This window comes from Salvelinus fontinalis, chromosome 5 (assembly GCF_029448725.1).
Source record: "Salvelinus fontinalis isolate EN_2023a chromosome 5, ASM2944872v1, whole genome shotgun sequence".
NCBI classification, from domain to species: Eukaryota; Metazoa; Chordata; class Actinopteri; order Salmoniformes; family Salmonidae; genus Salvelinus; species Salvelinus fontinalis.
Genome location: NC_074669.1, coordinates 43,915,230 through 43,928,151, shown reverse-complemented (window position 1 = coordinate 43,928,151; position 12,922 = coordinate 43,915,230). Strand labels below are relative to the sequence as shown.

Here is a 12,922-nt window from a genome sequence, read left to right as displayed (position 1 = left end):
CTTAGCTCCATTCCATTTCTTTTTTATCCTGAACACTCCCCAAGCATACCCATAACATGATCCAGCCACTGCTATGCTTGTAAATATGGAGAGTGGTACTCAGTAATGTGTTGTATTGGATTTGCCCCGAACATAACACTTTGTATTCAGGACAAAAAGTGAATTGCTTTGCCACATTTTATTGCAGTATTACCTTAGCGCCACGTTATAAACAGGATGCATGTTTTGGAATATTTGTATTCTGTCCAGGGTTCCTTTTCACTCTGTCAATTAGGTTAGTATTGTGGAGTAACTAAAATGTTGTTGATCGATTCTCAGTTTTCTCCTATCACAGCCATTAAACTATGTAACTGTTTTAAAGTCACCATTGGCCTCATGGTGAAATCCCTGAGCAGTTTCCTTCCTCTCCGGCCACTGAGTTAGGAAGGATGCCTGTATCTTTGTAGTGACTGGGTGTATTGATACCCAACGCAAAGTGTAATTAATAACTTGACCATGCTCAAAGGGATATTCAATGTCTTTTTTTTTTTTTTTTTTTTTACCCATCCACCAATAGTTGCCCTTCTTTGCGAGGCATTGGGAAAGCTCCCTGGTCTTTTTGGTTGAACTTATGTGACTTGTTAAGAACATTTTTACTACTGTACTTTTTTAGGCTTGCCATAACAAAGACTCAAGACATTTCATCTTTTCATTTTTTATTTAATTTGTAAACATTACTAAAAAACATATTTTCCACTTTGACAGTGTGGATTATTATGTGTAGGCTAGGTAAATGTAATCAATTTCATATTCAGGCTGTAAAAAGTCAATGGGTGTGAATAGTTTTTGAAGGCATTGTAACTCTTCAGATACTTTGTTCCATACCCAGTGTGGTCAGTATTGCATTGTTATTGTGGTGGCAGTTGTAGTGAAATATGAATGGATATAAATGAGAGCTACAGAGCATGAGTATACAGTATTTAAGAGGCATGAATTGTGGAGGATCCTGCAGAGCTATTGTCTGACAAGAAGAGAAGAGCTGCTGCTGGAATGACTGGCAGCTCCCTGTGTCCACTCGAAGGGAGAGAGGAATGGATGGAGGGAGGGAGGAAGGGAGAGAGCGAGCGAGAATGCTGCGATGTGTGTGTGCGCCCGTGTTTGTGCGCCTCCTTGTTTGTGTGTGTTGGATCAGGCCTGCCAGTGGAAGGCATTATCTCCAGGGAGGCCTCTACTCGAAAAGGAGAGGAATAGAATGATGGAAGAGAAACGCATGGCTGTGCGTCTCTGTATGCACACATAAAAAAACGTATGCATTTCTCACACTGTATCAGGAATACGTTTGGCATCCCTTATGGGATCCCTCCAACACACGCACGCACACACACACACAGCAGCATATGTAGCCTATGTGAGTGAATATGATAGCGCTTTACTGTTTCAGCTGAAATATGTATTCATCCATACTTGTTATATATTTTTGATACTGTACATCAACATTTAATGTTGCTGGGAGGGAGAAGAAGCTGCTTTATTCCGGTGAATGTAACAGATCTGTCACTGTGGGGAGAGAGAGTGTCATGGAAGTATGTCTTTCTTCAGGGTATCCATCGACGTGCTATGTTAATTGTCGTACCTTTTGTTCAGCTCCTATAGAGGAGAGAGATGACGGGAGATGCAGGGAGAGGACACACTGCTCCTGGTTCCGATCTTCAGCTCTCCAGCTATGTCGTCTCAGCGTAACTCTCGTCTATAATAACCCCACTGTGTGTGTGTGTGTGTCATTCCTATCCCTGTATCCTAGGTTGTGAAAGCCTGTTTCCTAGGTGTAGGTGGTATTGTGTGGTGTGGTACTACTCTATTTTGTGGCACTGTATGAGTTTGTATTTATCCCTGCAAAACAAAGCCATGACTAGCATTCTCTGTGTCGAGATACGGCGACACACAGGGAGTGTGTAGATGCAGGGCGAGAGGCAGAGCTCTAGGCTGTCCTCCTAAGGAGTCTGTCAGTCAGTCAAACAACCACACCGCCAGAGATAGCCCAAACCACTGCAGCTAACACGCAAGGCAAACACATACACACTATAAGATGAAGACAGTACTTATTTGACCATTGGTGACTGAGGCAGCACACCACTGACTGTAGGTATGCCTTTATCTGACCAAATCTGATGTTTGCAGGTGATATGGTAAGCCACTAGCAGCAGTGAATAGACATCTGCCTCACTCTTCTCTGTTTCCTATCTCAGAGAACGTTAATAGTTAGTTCAACATGGAGACACACTGCCATCTGGTGGCTAGACATGCTACTGCATCCTCAGCAATGCTTCATATTAGTGCACAAAACGCATTTCAGGGGGGACAAAGATTTATTCAATTGAGCCTACCAGTGAAATTAGTGTTATTATTATAACTGATTATACGAGAGTGAGATCCATAAAGATCTGATAGCCATGTAGGAGATACCAAACCGGTTGGCATGCTGTCACATTCAAAACCAACAATAGTCCAGCCTACGCCATACACTCATTACAGTCCCAAGTTAATAAAAAAGACTGGCCTCATTTGAATGGGATGTTCTCTTCGCTGTAACACAGGCCTTTGGACATACAAGCATATGTTCATAAGTTGGCTAAAACACTGTTGACTTTCTACAACAAGATCTTTCTACATACAGTGTGGTCGGAAAGTTTTCAGACCCTTTGACTTTTTCCACATTTTGATACGTTACAGCCTTATTCTAAAATGGATTAAGTAAAAAAAGAATCCTCAGCAATCTACACACAATACCCCATAATGACAAAGCAAAAACAGGTTTTTATAAATTTTTGCAAAATTATTTAAAGAAAATATACCTTATTTACCTTTACGAAATTAAGCTTAGGTGCATCCAGTTTCCATTGATCATCCTTGAGATGTTTCTACAATTTGATTGGAGTCCACTGGTGGTGAATCCAATTGATTGGACATGATTTGGAAAGGCCCCACAGTTGACAGTGCATGTCAGAGCAAAAACAAAGCCATGAGGTCGAAGGAATTGTCAGTAGAGCTTAGAGACAGGATTGTGTCGAGGCACAAATCTGGGGAAGGTTACCAAAACATTTCTGGAGCATTGAAGATCCCCAGGAACACAGTGGCCTCCATCATTCTTAAATGGAAGAAGTTTGGAAGCATTAAGACTCTTCCTAGATCAGGCCGCCCGACCAAACTGAGCAATCGGGGGAGAAGGACCTTGGTCAGGGAGGTGACCAAGAACCCGATGGTCACTGACAGAGCTATAGAGTTCCTCTGTGGAGATGGGAGAACCTTCCAGAAGGACAACCATCTCTGCAGAAATCCACCAATCAGGCCTTTATGGTAGTGACCAGACGGAAGCCACTCCTCAGTAAAAGGCACATGACAACCCACTTGGGAGTTTGCCAAAAGGCACCTAAAGACTCTCAGACCATGAGAAACAAGATTGTCTGGTCTGATGAAACCAAGATTGAACTATTTGGTCTGAATGCTAAACACCACGCCACAGTGAAGCATGGTGGTGGCAGCATCATGCTGTGGGGATGTTTTTCAACAGCAGGGACTGGGAGACTTGTCAGGATGAAGGCAAAGATGAATGGAGCAAAGTAAAGAGAGATCCTTGATAAAAACCTGCTCCAGAGTGCTCAGAACCTCAGACTGGGGTGAAGGTTCACCTTCCAACAGGACAATGACCCTAAGCACACAGTCAAGACAACACATGAGTGGCTTCGGGACAAGTCTCTGAATATCCTTGAGTGGCACAGCCAGAGCCCGGACTTGAACCCGATCGAACATAAATACATTTTAGAATAAGGGGTCTGAATACTTTCTGAAGGCACTGTATATACAGACACACCTACTCAATCAAGGGTTTTTCTTTATTTTTACATTGTAGAATGATAGTGAAGACATCCAAACTATGAAATAACACATATGGAATCATATAGTAACCAAAAAAGTGTTAAACAAATACAAATATATTTTATATTTGAGATTCTTCAATGTAGCCACCGTTTGATGGTCTGAAGAGTCCAGATGTGAGATTTTTGGTTCCAACCGCCGTATCTTTGTGAGACGCAGAGTAGGTGAACGGATAATCTATGGATGTTTGGTTCCCACCGTGAAGCATGAAGGAGGAGGTGTGATGGTGCTTTGCTGGTGACACTGACAGTGATTTATTTTGAGTTTAAGGCACACTTAACCAGCATGGCTACCACAGCATTCTACAGTGATACGCCATCCCATCTGGTTTGCAATTAGTGGGACTAATATTTGTTTTTCAGCAGGACAATGACCCAACACACCTCCAGGCTGTGTAAGGGCTATTTGACGAAGGAGAGTAATGGAGTGCTGCATCATGACCTGGCCTCCACAATCACCCGACCTCAACCCAACTGAGATGGTTTGGGACGAGTTAGACTGCAGAATGGAGGAAAAACAGCTAGTGCTCAGCATATGTGGGAACTCCTTCAAGACTGTTGGAAAAGCATCCCAGGTGAAGTTGGTTGAGAGAATGCCAAAAGCTGTTATCAAGGCAAAGGGTGGCTACTTTGAAGAATCTAACATTTAAAATATATTTTGATTTGTAAATAACCTTTTTTGGTTACTACATGATTCCATATACAGTGGGGCAAAAAAGTATTTAGTCAGCCACCAATTGTGCAAGTTCTCCCACTTAAAAAGATGAGAGAGGCCTGTAATTTTCATCATAGGTACACTTCAACTATGACAGACAAAATGAGAAAAAAAATCCAGAAAATCACATTGTAGGATTTGTTATGAATTTATTTGCAAATTATGGTGGAAAATAAGTATTTGGTCACCTACAAACAAGCAAGATTTCTGGCTCTCACAGACCTGTAACTTCTTCTTTAAGAGGCTCCTCTGTCCTCCACTCGTTACCTGTATTAATGGCACCTGTTTGAACTTGTTATCAGTATAAAAGACACCTGTCCACAACCTCAAACAGTCACACTCCAAACTCCACTATGGCCAAGACCAAAGAGCTGTCAAAGGACAACAGAAACAAAATTGTAGACCTGCACCAGGCTGAGAAGACTGAATCTGCATTAGGTAAGCAGCTTGGTTTGAAGAAATCAACTGTGGGAGCAATTATTAGGAAATGGAAGACATACAAGACCACTGATAATCTCCCTCAATCTGGGGCTCCACGCAAGATCTCACCCCGTGGGGTCAAAATGATCACAAGAACGGTGAGCAAAAATCCCAGAACCACACGGGGGGACCTAGTGAATGACCTGCAGAGAGCTGGAACCAAAGTAACAAAGCCTACCATCAGTAACACACTACGCCGCCAGGGACTCAAATCCTGCAGTGCCAGACGTGTCCCCCTGCTTAAGCCAGTACATGTCCAGGCCCGTCTGAAGTTTGCTAGAGAGCATTTGGATGATCCAGAAGAAGATTGGGAGAATGTCATATGGTCAGATGAAACCAAAATATAACCTTTTGGTAAAAACTCAACTCGTCGTGTTTGGAGGACAAAGAATGCTGAGTTGCATCCAAAGAACACCATACCTACTGTGAAGCATGGGGGTGGAAACATCATGCATTGGGGCTGTTTTTCTGCAAAGGGACCAGGACGACTGATCCGTGTGAAGGACAGAATGAATGGGGCCATGTATCGTGAGCTTTTGAGTGAAAACCTCCTTCCATCAGCAAGGGCATTGAAGGTGAAACGTGGCTGGGTCTTTCAGCATGACAATGATCCCAAACACACCGCCCGGGCAACGAAGGAGTGGCTTCGTAAGAAGCATTTCAAGGTCCTGGAGTGGCCTAGCCAGTCTCCAGATCTCAACCCCATATAAAATCTTTGGAGGGAGTTGAAAGTCCGTGTTGCCCAGCAACAGCCCCAAAACATCACTGCTCTAGAGGAGATCTGCATGGAGGAATGGGCCAAAATACCAGCAACAGTGTGTGAAACCTTGTGAAGACTTACAGAAAACGTTTGACCTCTGTCATTGCCAACAAAGGGTATAACAAAGTATTGAGAAACTTTTGTTATTGACCAAATACTTATTTTCCACCATAATTTGCAAATAAATTCATAAAAAATGTGATTTTCTGGATTTTTTTTCTCATTTTGTCTGTCATAGTTGAAGTGTACCTATGATGAAAATTACAGGCCTCTCTCATCTTTTTAAGTGGGAGAACTTGCACAATTGGTGGCTGACTAAATACTTTTTTGCCCCACTGTATGTTATTTCATAGTTTTGATGTCTTCACTATTATTCTACAGTACAATGTAGAAAATAGTAAAAATAAAGAAAAACCCTTGAATGAGTAGGTGTGTCCAAACTTTTGACTGGTACTGTACAACAACTTATACTTCTGATCAATTAATAATTATGGAATGCACTGTGTAGATACAAAAGTAACGTAACAATATATACAAACAACATCATTTGACATTGTTGTGTGTTCTTATGTTACCAAAAAGTAATGCAGAACATCTCTAGCCATCTCTTCATATCCTCATCTACTGCAAAGCTGTCTTTTGGATCTCCCGTTTTACTACAACATTCAAGTACAGTATTTTTAAGACCTATCCAAACTAAAGGTATTTGCAATGGAGGCTAAGGCAGAATGATAGGCTGCAAGCCGTTCAGAAGAAACAGTAGACATCCCAAGTGGAGTATTCTTTGATAAGAACAGGACAGGAGGGATCTCAGCCATGACATTTGTCTCCTATATCAGTCTCTCCGCCATGTTGGGTGATGGGTTTGGAACTGGGTCCAGGCCAGTGAGTGTTTCCTATATGAGTCTCCCAATGGAACAATGGACAGGACAGTTGAGTGGTGGGTTTGGAACTGGCCCCAGTCTTCTATATGGGTCTCTCCATGAGTGTCGGATGGGCTATGTCCACATCTCTACGCGAGATCCCTCTTTCTCCTGTCGGCTGGGGCTGTAGGTGCCGTGGGTGGCCCTCTGGTTTAGCGCCACCACCAGGCCCACGGAGGTACTGACCAGGGCCAGCAGCAGCAGCACAACAGACACTAGACTGACTGACAGCAACAGGTCAGAGGTTAGACCCTCAGAGGTCAACTGGAGAGGGAGACGGATTGAGGAGGGGGGAGGAGGGGAGACAGGGGTAAGTACAAGTACACAACAAACGGGGAAGCAGGAAAAACATGAACATCAATTAAAAGGTGCAAAAGTGCATTAACAGCATGATAAATACTGGTCAGACCAGGGAAGGAACACAGACACACGCACACTCACTCATGGTTACGTTACACAAGGCGCTCCAGTTCCAAGTGCTGTACCAGCGTCATGAGGGATCTGTCCCCGAGCCCGTAGGCAGTAGAGCTGGTACCAGGGATCGACCCAGGCTGGGTAGGAGACTGGAGGGGTGAACCCTGCCTCCATCTGCTGCTGCTCACAGATTTTGGCTGCGACCCCAACGCCAGCACCAGCAACAGGACTATCATCATGCCAACCACACACGGCACAAGCATCGCCGCCATGCGCAAGACACCTGGGGTACGCTCCGTCAGAGGAGAATCACACACCCAGAAACGCACACGCTGTGTAAACGCAATCTAAATCCAGACAACCATCAAACAACGCAAAATCATAGCATTTTCCTAATGACCGAATATGTAAGTGAAATAATCACTGTTTTTGATACTGATTCACACTAATTTGTGTGTTGTATATCTGATGATTTTGACAAAATGTGCCATCATACTGAGCCACCGTCAAAATGCCCATACAAATGTCATATTGCCTGGTATCATATTGGAGCCATGCTGAGGAGCTGCTGGGAGATATGACCAGTTAAACCAAGTCAACAGTTACTTCACTTCACACAGATAAAGAGTTAGCAACATGCCCCTGTGGTGCTACTGTAAAACATTCCTTAAAACAATAACACCACCACAAAATTCTGGAACAATACTATTCTATCTTGTTTAAAAAATAATATGTTGTCTGTTTACCTGTCAGATGAGAAGGGTTTACTCTCAGAGTGAATGTAACACAGAGTACCCAGACCCAGAGAACTCCACAGCCAAGGGTCTTCATCAGTCAGAGGCAGACAGGTTCAGTACTCTACTCTCTAACCAGTCTGCATTCTAAGCAGTTTCTATGGCAGAGCAAGCCCACACACACAGTCTCAACCTGCTACACAGTACGCATCTCAGCAGCTAGGAGTCTGACAGGTAGATGTGTCCTGTACTGTGTGCCTATATATACAGTATACGTGTGTGTGTGTGTGTGTGACTGCCTCTAGATGAACGAGCATGTCTGCCAGTTAAGCTGCCCTCGTGCATTTCTGTGAAACAGTCCCAACCTGCAGGTACGCCACCAGATCAATGCTGAGTTGCACTTCAGATGGAAACACAGGCTGCTTTTAGCTGGCCAAGCACCATCTCTCTCTAACAGCCGTGCCACACAGCTCACCGGCAAACCCATGGAGTACTTACACTCATGGGTCTATGCCCGCCCGTACATACGTACATAAACAGACAGACACACACACACAGACAGACACACACACACACCTCTGCCCGGGACTTGACAAGTCTATGACCAGTGGAATAACTGTTGGCAAGTGGTTAGAGCACTCTGAAACTGTGACAAGAGAGGTAAAGTCATGGCAGGGTGTTGAAGTGACATTTATGAGGCCAGTTTTGTGAGTAGTGGCAGCTTCAAGGGTTGACTTTCCAATGTCACCAGTCCTAGAGCAGTGACAGCTACAGGACACTTCCCGCTGGGCACAGGCATCAGTTGAACAAAATTTTTTGAAATTGACATTTGATTCGTTGTCAACTAACGTGAATTCAACGTGAAATCAACAACAAATGTCACCATGCCATTGGATTTGGTGTTTCAAGTGGTGTGAAAATAAAAATCCCTTATGTTGATGACTTTTTGCAATCCAATCCGTTTCCCACGTCGATTTAATGTCATCACGTAGGATTTTTTTGTTGTTGTTGAAACGACGTGGAAACTACGTTGATTCAAACAGTTTTTGCCAAGTGGGATGTTTTGGAGCCGTTTCTGATGGCAAGCTTTAGCCATCCGACTTTCTCCAAAACCTACTGCTTTATTTTCTCAGATCATTGAGACGGAGAAACAATTAGGACTGGAAGAAAATAGCCAAGAGTGGTCATGTTGGATAAATTAAGACAGGTAGTGAAAGGAGGATAAACAACAGACGAGGATGAAAAAACAGGAAATGTTTATTTGAAGACAGAAAGTGGTTTAAAGAAGTAAGACATGACAGAACACCTCAGAACGGACACAGACCCGTCGAGAGACAGATACACTACATGGCCAAAAGTATGTGGACACCTGCTCGTCGAACATCTCATTCCAAAATCATGGGCATTCATATGGATTTGGTCCCCCCTTTGCTGCTATAACAGACTCCACTCTTCTGGGAAGGATTTCCACTAGATGTTGGAACATTGCTGCGGGTACTTGCTTCCATTCAGCCACAAGTGCATTAGTGAGGTCGGGCACTGATGTTGGGCGATTAGGCCTGGCTCGAAGTCGGTGTTCAATGGGGTTGAGGCCAGGGCTCTGTGCAGGCCAGTCAAGTTCTTCCACACCGATCTCGACAAAGCATTTCTGTATGGACCTGACTTTGTGCACGGAGGCATTGTCATGCTGAAACAGGAAAGGGCCTTCCCCAAACTGTTGCCACAAAGTTGGATGCACAGAATCGTCTAGAATGGTGGTGTTAGATTTCCCTTCACTGGAACGAAGGGGCCTAGCCTGAACCATGAAAACATTATTACTCTCCACTAAACTTTACAGTTGGCACTATGCATTGGGGCATGTAGCGTTCTCCTGGCATCCGCCAAACCCAGATTAATCCGTCAGACTACCAGTTGGTGAAGCGTGATTCATCACTCCAGAGAACGTTTCTACTGCTCCAGAGTCCAATGGCGGTGTGCTTTACACCACTCCAGCCGACGCTTTGCATTGCGCATGGTGACATTAAGCTTGTGGTCGGCTCCTCGGCCATGGAAATCAATTTCATGAAGGTCCTGACGAACAGTTCTTGTGCTGATGTTGCTTCCAGAGGTAGTTTGGACCTTCCACTTCATGATAACATCACTTACAGTTGACCGGGGCAGCTCTAGCAGGGCAGAAATTTGACTAACTGACCTGTTGGAAAGGTAGCATCCTATGACGGTGCCACATTGAAAGTCACTGAGCTCTTCAGGAAGGTCAATGTTTGTCTATGGAGATTGCATGGCTGTGTGCTCGATTTGATACACCTGTCAGCAACGGGTGTGGCTGAAATAGCCAAATCCACTAATATGAAGGGGTGTCCACATACTTTTGTATATATAGTATATAGTAGACAGACAGAGAGGTGGATATATATAGAGACATACAGACAGAGAGATGGACATACAGACAGACAGATTTGTAGGTATAGACAACAACAGAGAATGTGTGACAGAATTTTGATTAGTTTAAAATTGATAAACGGTAAGTGTGATTCGCTGCCTTCAAGGGCCTAGGGGAATCCATCTAGCTACACCACTTAGAGTATCAGTATGTACAGTACCATTATCCTCAAGGAATACACAACACCAAATGGACATGAGCCTGACCATATATTGTGAGACATTTTGCTTTCAGAGACAAGATTCATCCAAGGATATATATACATTTTTTCCAAAAGTGAAAAAGTTTTTCAATAGCAAAACATTCCTTTTGGAAATGGTGGTTCTACACTGACAAATCTGTGTAATTGCAAAACCAGTGTCTTGTTTTCCGTTTGGTCCATGGAAAATAGCCATTATTATAGTTTCTGTGTAGCTTAGTCTAATGTACAATATAATGCTACCTGATCTGTGTTAGTTTAGCAACATCGTCCAAAGGATATTCACATTGTCATATCCAACAGAGAGGATATTCCAAAATCACACGACTTTTTATAAAAATTTGCTGCCCATAAAAAACGTATTGTTTTAAGGCACAAAAAACAGCTCTGTGCTCTTGTCAGAAAAGGAAGATAATACATTTAAACTTGGCTCACCTGAACAATAGAACAACAAGTAAACCTATAGCTAAGTTGTACTTTTACACTCAGAGACATTAAGTCTTGTCCAGGGCTCCAATTTCTCATTGGCCCAGTTCAGGAACAACCCCTATTGTTTCTTAAGTCAAGTACTTAGTGGTCAACAGTCACAGCTGGATTTAATCCCGAAACACCGGGTATAAAGAATCCTCTCTGCTAACCCCAGTGGTAATGTAATGCACAGACACAGATATAACGGCACTCACACTATTTAGATCATAGCTGTTTTTCATTGAACAGGCATTTAACACCTTAAACACCCATCGCCATAAGTCTCAAGTTTATACACCACTCGAACGCACATGCACAAACACATGCACACACACACACGCACGCACGTACGCACTCGCTCTCTCTCAGTCGTCTTGCCCTCCCCAGTCGATCACGGGATCGTCATCGAGGTTCAGGATGAGGTAAGAGATCAGCTGGAAGAGGTTCTGCCAGAACAGAACGGCCATGTAAAAGTAAATGTCGCTCACGTCGACCTGGCAATTGTCCCCGGCGAAACTCATGTCACACACACAGTGGTACTTGTTCATGAGGTTTCGGCAGTAGCCCCCGTTCAGGCAGGGGTTGGACTTGCACTCATCCACCGCCTGCTCACAGCTACACACAGGATGAGGGTCAGATATAGAGACAGAGGCAAAAAAAAGAGACAACACACAACATCAAGATTGTCTGTGTCTAATGAATGTTTTACAAAGTTCACCTATTTTCTGGGTATATTTTTAGATGATCTCTCCCCTCCAATCTACCACCTTCCTTCTTTTTCCCCTCTGTATCCTTCTCTTTTCTCGATTTATTTATTTCTCTTACCGGTGTCCAGTGAAGCCGGGCAGACAGTCACAAGACAGGTCCCTCTCAGTGCAGTTCCCTGCGTTGAAGCAGATGTAGTTCCTGGTCTCATCTCCACAGACAGACACTGGCAGCTTGGGCCTATTGAGGAGAGAGAACCCCATACAGACCACACAATCAGACAGGCACACTCCTCTAGAGGGTGTGTGTGCATAAGAGAGATTTAGATGGGAGGGGGCAGAACATTGTCTTGCTTCCGGTAGCGTGGTTGAGCGAGTGGTGGTGCGTAGAAGAAACACCACCTGACGTTAAACAATGGGCAATGGGGGGCAGGGGTTATTGGGTAAAGGGTGTTATTGTCTACTAATATGTGTGTGTGTGTCACGTTCCTGACCTATTTATGTTAGTTTTTGTGTGTTAGTTGGTCAGGACGTGAGGTTGGGTGGGCATTCTATGTTATCTGTTTCTATGTTGGTTTCGGGGTGCCTGGTATGGCTCTTGATTAGAGGCAGGTGGTTTGCGTTTGCCTCTAATTAAGAGTCATATTTAGGTAGGGCATTCTCACTGTTTGTTTGTGGGTGATTGTCTCCTATGTCTGTATGTACGTTCGTACCACATGGGACTGTAGCGTTTGTTTGTTTCGTTTCATTTCGATGTCGTCCGTTTCCTGTGCGTAAGTTTATGTTTAGTTATGTAAGTTTATGTTCAGGTTTCGTTCAACGTCGTTTTCTTGTTTTGTAGTTTGAAAGTGTTTTGTTTCGTTTCGTGTTGCCATCAGATTGTATAATAAAGATGGCTTATTTCCCAAAGCCTGCGTTTTGGTCTTCAGATCCCTCTCTCCTCACCTCGTCCGAGGATGAGGAGAGCGTCACCCGTTACAGAATCACCCACCAAGCTAAGACCAAGCGGCAAAGGGAAACTCAACGGAGTAAAGGACAGGAGAGAAACAAGGATTTCTGGACTTGGGAGGAAATATTGGACGGGAGAGGTCCATGGGCACAGCAGGGAGAAAATCGCCGTTCTCAGGAAGAGAGGGAGGCAGCTAAAGCCCAGGAACGGTGGTTTGAGGAGGCA

General features: G+C 43.9%; 1 pseudogene; it reads right to left on the bottom strand.

Moving 5' to 3' along the window:
* Window positions 1–6,290: 6,290 nt before the first annotated feature.
* LOC129856094 (protein crumbs homolog 1-like) overlaps window positions 6,291–12,922 on the bottom strand; it is a 46,328-nt pseudogene continuing 39,696 nt past the window's right edge.